This window comes from Equus przewalskii, chromosome 20, assembly GCF_037783145.1.
Source record: "Equus przewalskii isolate Varuska chromosome 20, EquPr2, whole genome shotgun sequence".
Lineage (NCBI taxonomy): Eukaryota > Metazoa > Chordata > Mammalia > Perissodactyla > Equidae > Equus > Equus przewalskii.
In genome coordinates this window covers 11,001,578-11,008,500 of record NC_091850.1, presented here as the reverse complement: position 1 = coordinate 11,008,500, position 6,923 = coordinate 11,001,578, and positions in this window count along the sequence as shown.

Below are 6,923 nucleotides of genomic sequence, written 5' to 3'. Positions count from 1 at the left end.
TAATTGAGCTAATACACATAAGGTGCTCGCCGTGCGTGGCCCACAGCGAGCGCTGCGTGAAAGTAGGGAGATTGGGCGGCGGGACAGAATGAGAATGAGACCGCAGACCGCAGACTGATAGGGCCAGTCTCTGCTTCCTGTTAGTTCTCTGGGGGGACTCGTGTCTGTCACCCCCATCAAGGAGGGCAGCGGGCAGGCCTGCCCAACTTTGAGAGGTGACCCTGCAGTTTAATTTCGGAAGCCGCCACCCCTCGCCTCGGGGACCCGACTCAGGCAGGCCAGCCCCAGCCCCAGCCCCAGCCCCAGCTCCAGCCCCAGCCGTGCCCTGGGCATCGTGCACACTCAGTGCACACACGCTCCCCACGGGCCACCAGAGACAGGGCCGCGGCTTCAGCGGCCGGGCGTCCTGAGGGCACCCTGGCTCGGCGTGACAAGCGGCAGGGACAGACGGCCAGCGGGACCGGGTACCAGGAGGGGGCCACCCACGCTCTGCGCATCCCTGCGGCCCGCGGCGCGCCCTGCCCTTCGCGGAGCGGGGAGTCCCGCGAAGGCCTGGGCGCTGCTGCGACTCCTTCTGGTGGTCTTCTCTCCCCCGTTGCTTTGAATTACCTGGGTCACGTCCGCTGGCTGAAGACAGTCGTGGAGTGAGACAGGGGACGCCCGTCCTCACCCCGCTGCTCTATCACACGGCCCAGAAAACCCGTCGGCAAAAGGGAGAGTGTTTTATTTTTCAGACTGTTGTAAACCTTTTTACACACAGACACGCACTCACACACACAGTGATCTCCTTTTACAAAAAGACAAAACGGAGGGGACAGATGGGGCGGACCATATTGTTTACAGTTTTCTTCACCTTATTTTTTTCACTTAAAATATATCTGGGGGCAGGCCTGGTGGCGTAGTCTTTGGGTTCACCGCTCAGCTTCAGTGGTCCAGGGTCCGCGGGTGACAGGGGTCCCAACATGCACACCGCTCATCAAGCCATGCTGCACTGGCGTCCCACATAAAAAAACAGAGGATGTTAGCTCAGGGACAATGTTCTTCACCAAATATATATATATATATATATATATATATATCTGTACACCTTTCAGATAACGGAACACAATTTTTTTTTTCTGTGAGAAAGGTTGGCTCTGAGCTAACGTCTGTTGCCAATCTTCCTCTTTTTGCTTGAGGAAGAGTGTTGCTGAGCTAACATCTGTGCCCATCTTCCTCTATTCTGCGTGGGATGCCAGCACTGCGTGGCTCCACCAGCAGTGCTAGGTCTGTGCTGGGATCCAGAGCTGACAACCTGGGCTGTGGAAACGGAGCATGAGAACTTAACCACTATGCTACCCTCCCAGCCCCCACGTAACTCATTTTTACCATCCGCATGTTCCTCCATGTAGAGTTCCAAGTTTTATTTAATCATGGCCCCAATGATGGTCATTTTGGGTTTTATTGTTGTTATTCTTGTTCAGTTTGGGTTTTTGCCATCGCACTCAACGTTCCTGTGAAAATCCTCATACACTGTACAAGTATTTCTGCAAGAAAAATTCCTAGAAATGCAACTGCTGGGTCATAATATGTATGTATTTTTAAAATTTTAATAGATGCTCCAAAGTGAGAACCATTTCCTAAATAAAATGCAGACTTCTGTTATGATTGCTGTCAAAAAGGAAAGAGTGACATAAGAATTTTACATTTCAGAGAAAGGGCATTGATGATACTTCTTTGTTTTAAAATGTTTTTCTTATTTTAAATAATTTTTTTAAACTTGTGCTTTGGAGAATATACTATGAAGATACACCATTAAGCAAACCACATTTTGTAATTAAAGCTTAGACGATAAAGCAAAGAAAGGCAAAATGAACCCCTTCCACAGTATTCTGCTCAATAAGGAGATGTGTTTGAATCTCATCATTGCCTGATATTTCCCTGCAGTGTTTCTCATAGTCATTCTAAAAGGTTGTTGAAGCCTCAGACCAATTTGAATCAGAATCTCTGGGGCAGTGGGGAGGGGAGGGGAGGGGTCAGGGAGGGGCCTTAGGCAACTGACTTTTAAATATTTCCAGGTGATTCTGAAATACGGGGAGATTGAGAACCACAGCTACAGGCTTTGGTAATTTTGTGATTCCTGAAATTTTAGCAAAACAGTAATGCAATTGTTCAGTGGCATTGCAATAATAAAAGAACACTAATAAAAGAATATTATTATTATTATTATTATTATTATTTGAGGAAGATTAGCCCTGAGCTAACTGCTGCCAATCCTCCTCTTTTTGCTGAGGAAGACTGGCCCTGAGCTAACATCTGTGCCCATCTTCCTCTACTTTATACGTGGGATGCCTACCACAGCATGGCTTGCCAAGTGGTGCCATGTCTGCACCCGGGATCCGAACCGGCGAACCCCGGGCCACCGAGAAGCGGAACATGCAAACTTAACCGCTGCACCACTGGGTCGGCCCCAAGAATATTAAATTTTCTGAATTTTAAGGGTATAGAATTTACAAAAAGAAATGCAACCTCAAATTCTTTTTATTTTCTTGAATTAATCATCATGCAAAAAATAGTTGTTCATAACTAGGATCAGAGTATTTGTGATTTGTGATCAGAGATGTGTGATTCTAGAGAAAACCAAACAATAGAATAAGTGGGAAAGCTGAAGAAAAGATAGAAGGACAAGAGAGGGAGCTGTGCAGGATTAATGCATAGAGTGTGAGTCAAACAGAAGTTTTTGAAACCCAAAGCCATGGAAAATTCCTTGGAAGGCCAGGGCTCGCTGAGCTTCAATTTTCAAGCATAGATGGGCATTGCCCAATAAGAGGCGATAACAAGCCTTGGTGAATGATCATTAATATGGTGGTAGTGAAATCATATTGTAAGAGAGGAAAAATAATCTTGTCCTCACAAGAGGAGGCCAGGCCAGCAGCCCGTTCAGTTCTTGTCAAGAGCCAGCAATGATTCATAAAGTCCTAAAAGGCAGTTGTGGAACAGGGACTTGGGAGGGACAGTTATAGGATTAAAACCCAGGCCCTCTTCCGCATAGACCCTGAGTGAGGTGGCCTTTATCTTTTCCTCTCCCTAGAATCTTTGTGTCAAGTGAAAAGTCAGCTATTTTGAACCAACAAAAATGATTTTATGCCAGCATGTACAGTGTAATTGTCTTTTCCTAGTAGTTAATGAGCACTCCATATTTCAAGTCAGTCAGCCTATCTTCTGATCTGCCATATCCAGGGAGTCCTAGGTAATTTAGCATTTAGAATTCTGCTTTCGAATTTTGTTATAAAAACAGTGTTCCGTGCCTTTTCACCCTTTTGTTGAGACTAGGGTACGGTTATGAGGCTTAGAAAATTCGTTTGGTAAAAACCCACACGTGTAGTCAACCATATTTTGAATATTAGAACAGCACTTGGAATGCTAAAACTAAAAAACAGTGATGAAGACAAAAAAATAGATGATAAGTCCATGGATTTCAGCATCCCTTCTCCTGCATCAGGACCAGGCCCCAGGGCTTCCAAGGAAGAACAAATGAGGAGCCCAAAACAAGTTAATCAAATACTCTGCATTTGATCTAATTTGAAGAATTAGCCCAAAACCAGACAAAGGACTTTGTGTGATAGTAAATAAAGGGACACAGAAATAGGAACATCCAACTATGACTTTCCAACATCATCAAGACAGTGATAGAAGCTTCTGGCAAGAGACAGAACATTTCTGCTTAAATTTCCTTCAACCGTGTGTGTTGTGTATTAGCCTTGGTATCATGACATCCAAATTGTAAATTTAATGGGGAAATCATATTTACTGTGTCCCTGGAAGGTTGTTAAAATCTCATGGTCTGTTGTACACATCTTATGACAAAATTCGGATTCACTGCAATGTTTTCAGTAAATATGTATTATATCACTTTGATAGGGTCTTGGAAGCAAGAATAGGACAGTAAAGGGATAATATTGCCATTATGTTGGGAATTCCTGACTTAGGAAAAGTTAGCTAGCATTTCAGAGAGCCCTAAGGTTAGACTCCTTCCACAGAGGATGTATAAAGCTGGAAGGATACACAAAGAAGGAAATACAGAGCAAAGCTGCACAGGCACCTGCTTCTCAGAAAGAAACAAGGGGAATTCCAGGAGGAAGAAAAGAGAAAAGGTGTCACAGCAGAAGCAGAAAGCTTTGAAGGTAAAAAACAAAAGGTGATGCTGACACACAAAGCAGGAAGGAGCCCACAGCACACTTTTAGTAAAAATCTGTTACAGTATTTACTGAAAAATAGAGAGAAAGTCAGCCCTAGTGCTCTAGTGGTTAAGATTTAGGGCTCTCACAGCTGCGGCTGGGGGTTTGTTTCCTTGTCAGGGAACCACACCACCCGTCTGTCATTGTCTTACTGTGGCATCTGTGTGTTGCTGTGATGCTGAAAGCTATGCCCCCGGTATTTCAGATACCAGCAGGGTCACCCATAGTGGACAGGTTTCGGCAGAGCTTCCAGACCAAGACAAACTAGGAAGAAGGACCTGGCCACCCACTCCCGAAAACACTGGCCATGAAAACCATATGAGGAGCAGCGGAGCGTTGTCTGATACAGCGCCAGCAGGTGAGAAGATGGCACCGAAAGACTGGGCGAGGTACTGCTCTGCTGTCCACAGGGTTGCTAGGAGTCAGAATCCACTCAACGGCACTAACAACAAAAAGAAAAGAAAAGAAAACAGGGTGGGGAAAGGTCACAGGGCATATGCTCTAGACAAGTTAGCTATGCTGTTTTGGTACTGCTTTTTAGTTTTTATGCCAAGACACTTAGGCTTCTTTGTGGTGAGTGCTAAACAGAAATTAAACCAACAATTGGACCAAAACATGTTAACAATATGCCCACAAACAATGTTTCTGCCCCTTCACCGGTGCCCGTCACAAATTCAGCCAAGAGGCCACTAAGGCCCCACAGTTGTTTGCTGGACTACTGCCCTATGAGAACAATAGATGTTGATTTGTTTTTTTGTTTAATTGTTCCTCTAATTTGACTAACCATAAGGCTGATTTGTACATTTACAAACATTAAGATCTGGATTGGATTTCCGATCCTCAGTGTCACTCAGTCTTTCAACATCCCAATGGGCCCGTGTGTGTTGGCCACCTTTCAGGTAAGAGTCCTTACAGTAAGTATAAACCTTTCTGACTTTCAAGCCAGATTCCCATTCAAATTTTGCAGACTGAAGATGGTAATTAGAATATGAGTTGGAGAAAAGAATGGGAACAAGGAGACAAAATCACTGGAATCTCGTGGTGCTCATCTCCCTTTACCATCAAACACCACACATTTACAAAGACCTTTTGTCCTTCTGGGTGGGGAGGAAGACAGCCTCAGCTATTCATCACCCACCCGGACCAATCAACAGAGGGGTAGAGTAACCTGCCCGGGCAGAGGACAGGGCTCGCACACAACATCCTTCCTCTCTCACCTTGTGACTTGCCTTTTCCAGATCCTTCTATTTCAGAAATGGTGGGGTCCCACATGTTGGTCTCTACTGGGTTTCTAGCACAGCCAGCCAGCTTTGAATGGGGAAAGACACAAGAGGGACTCGCAAGTATGTCAGCCTTTTCCTCTAAGTGAACCTTCATTTTTTCCCTTCCCGTCTGCGTTATCCTGCTACGGTACTTTAAACTTCTCCCGTCATTAAGCCTTCTGAGTGAAATATTGAACTGATTAATGTGGCATTTTCCACTAAACTGTTTCAGGAAATGTTGCACCTTACCAGTGGGATGCTTTTGAATAATGTAATCTCCTTAGGATAATTAAAACTAAGTTCTGAAGTTAGTACCTTTTCTCCCTGGAGGCACTCATCAAAATGTCAAGTGTTCCTTCTGGTAGAACTGCAATCCCATAATACAAACAAATATATTACCCACTGCTCCTCACTAGCAAGAGGCCCTTGCTGCATTTTTTTGTCACTTCGTTTCTAACCTGAGCCAGCAGCATAAGAAATACGGTCACTGGAAGCCGCTGTGACCCCAGTACTCAGAGCAGTACTCACTGCCTGGTTTGGATTTACTAATATGTCTTTTGACTGTTTGTCATCAACAGATGAACTTTTTGTTGTGGTGGTGTTGTTTACATGAAGAGAACAACGTGGATCTAAAAGTCATTTTCTCTCCTAGGGCTTTTGCTTAGTTTAAAAGGAAAAAAAAAAAAAATCAAGGACGTAACGCCCTCTTCTGGCTGAGAAGCATTTAGAGGTGAAAACCTGAGCGGCGTTTTTAGACTGCTTGGTATATGGTGAATGATGAACAAATAATCAGCGTTACTGTCAAAGTTTGCAATGTTATTCTCTCTAGGGAGAGAGGCCTGACCTCGGAGGGCTGTCCCGGTTGCCGGCTTTTAGGAGCTCTGGAGGGAGTTCAGTGGGTGGACCATTCCCCAGGGGAGCAGGAAGGTACTGAGAGGAATGGTGTCAAGAGTCTGGGCCTTCTCAGGAACAAATATTAAATCCAAGACAAGGGTAAATTCATTCTAGAAGTTCAGGAAACTTCTTTTTGAGTGGGTAGTGGAGAGAACCTGGTATTTCTTGCTAATTACTGGCTTTTTCTAGAAATACCTGAGAGGGCTTCAAAAGTTTCCTAATAGCAGCCTATTATTTTCTTAGGACTATTACTACCCTAATATTTTGCTTCCCCCAGATCACATTAGAGTCTTCTAGGGAGCCCACACCCATCTTTGAGAAACACGATCCCCAAATAAGGTGGCCCTGCCAGTCTCCATCTGGGAAGGAGGTGGGGAGGGAGTGACAAAGGAAAGCACAGACACTCAGAGACAGAAGGAGCCCAGCAGGACTTTGAAAGAGAAATATTCAGTGCTGGAACGTGCTTCTTACCAAAGAATGTTTTCATTCTTTAGAAAACATGCTTCTTTCCAGTCTGAAGGCCAGGCTGGCTGCCACTTCTCTTCTTTAT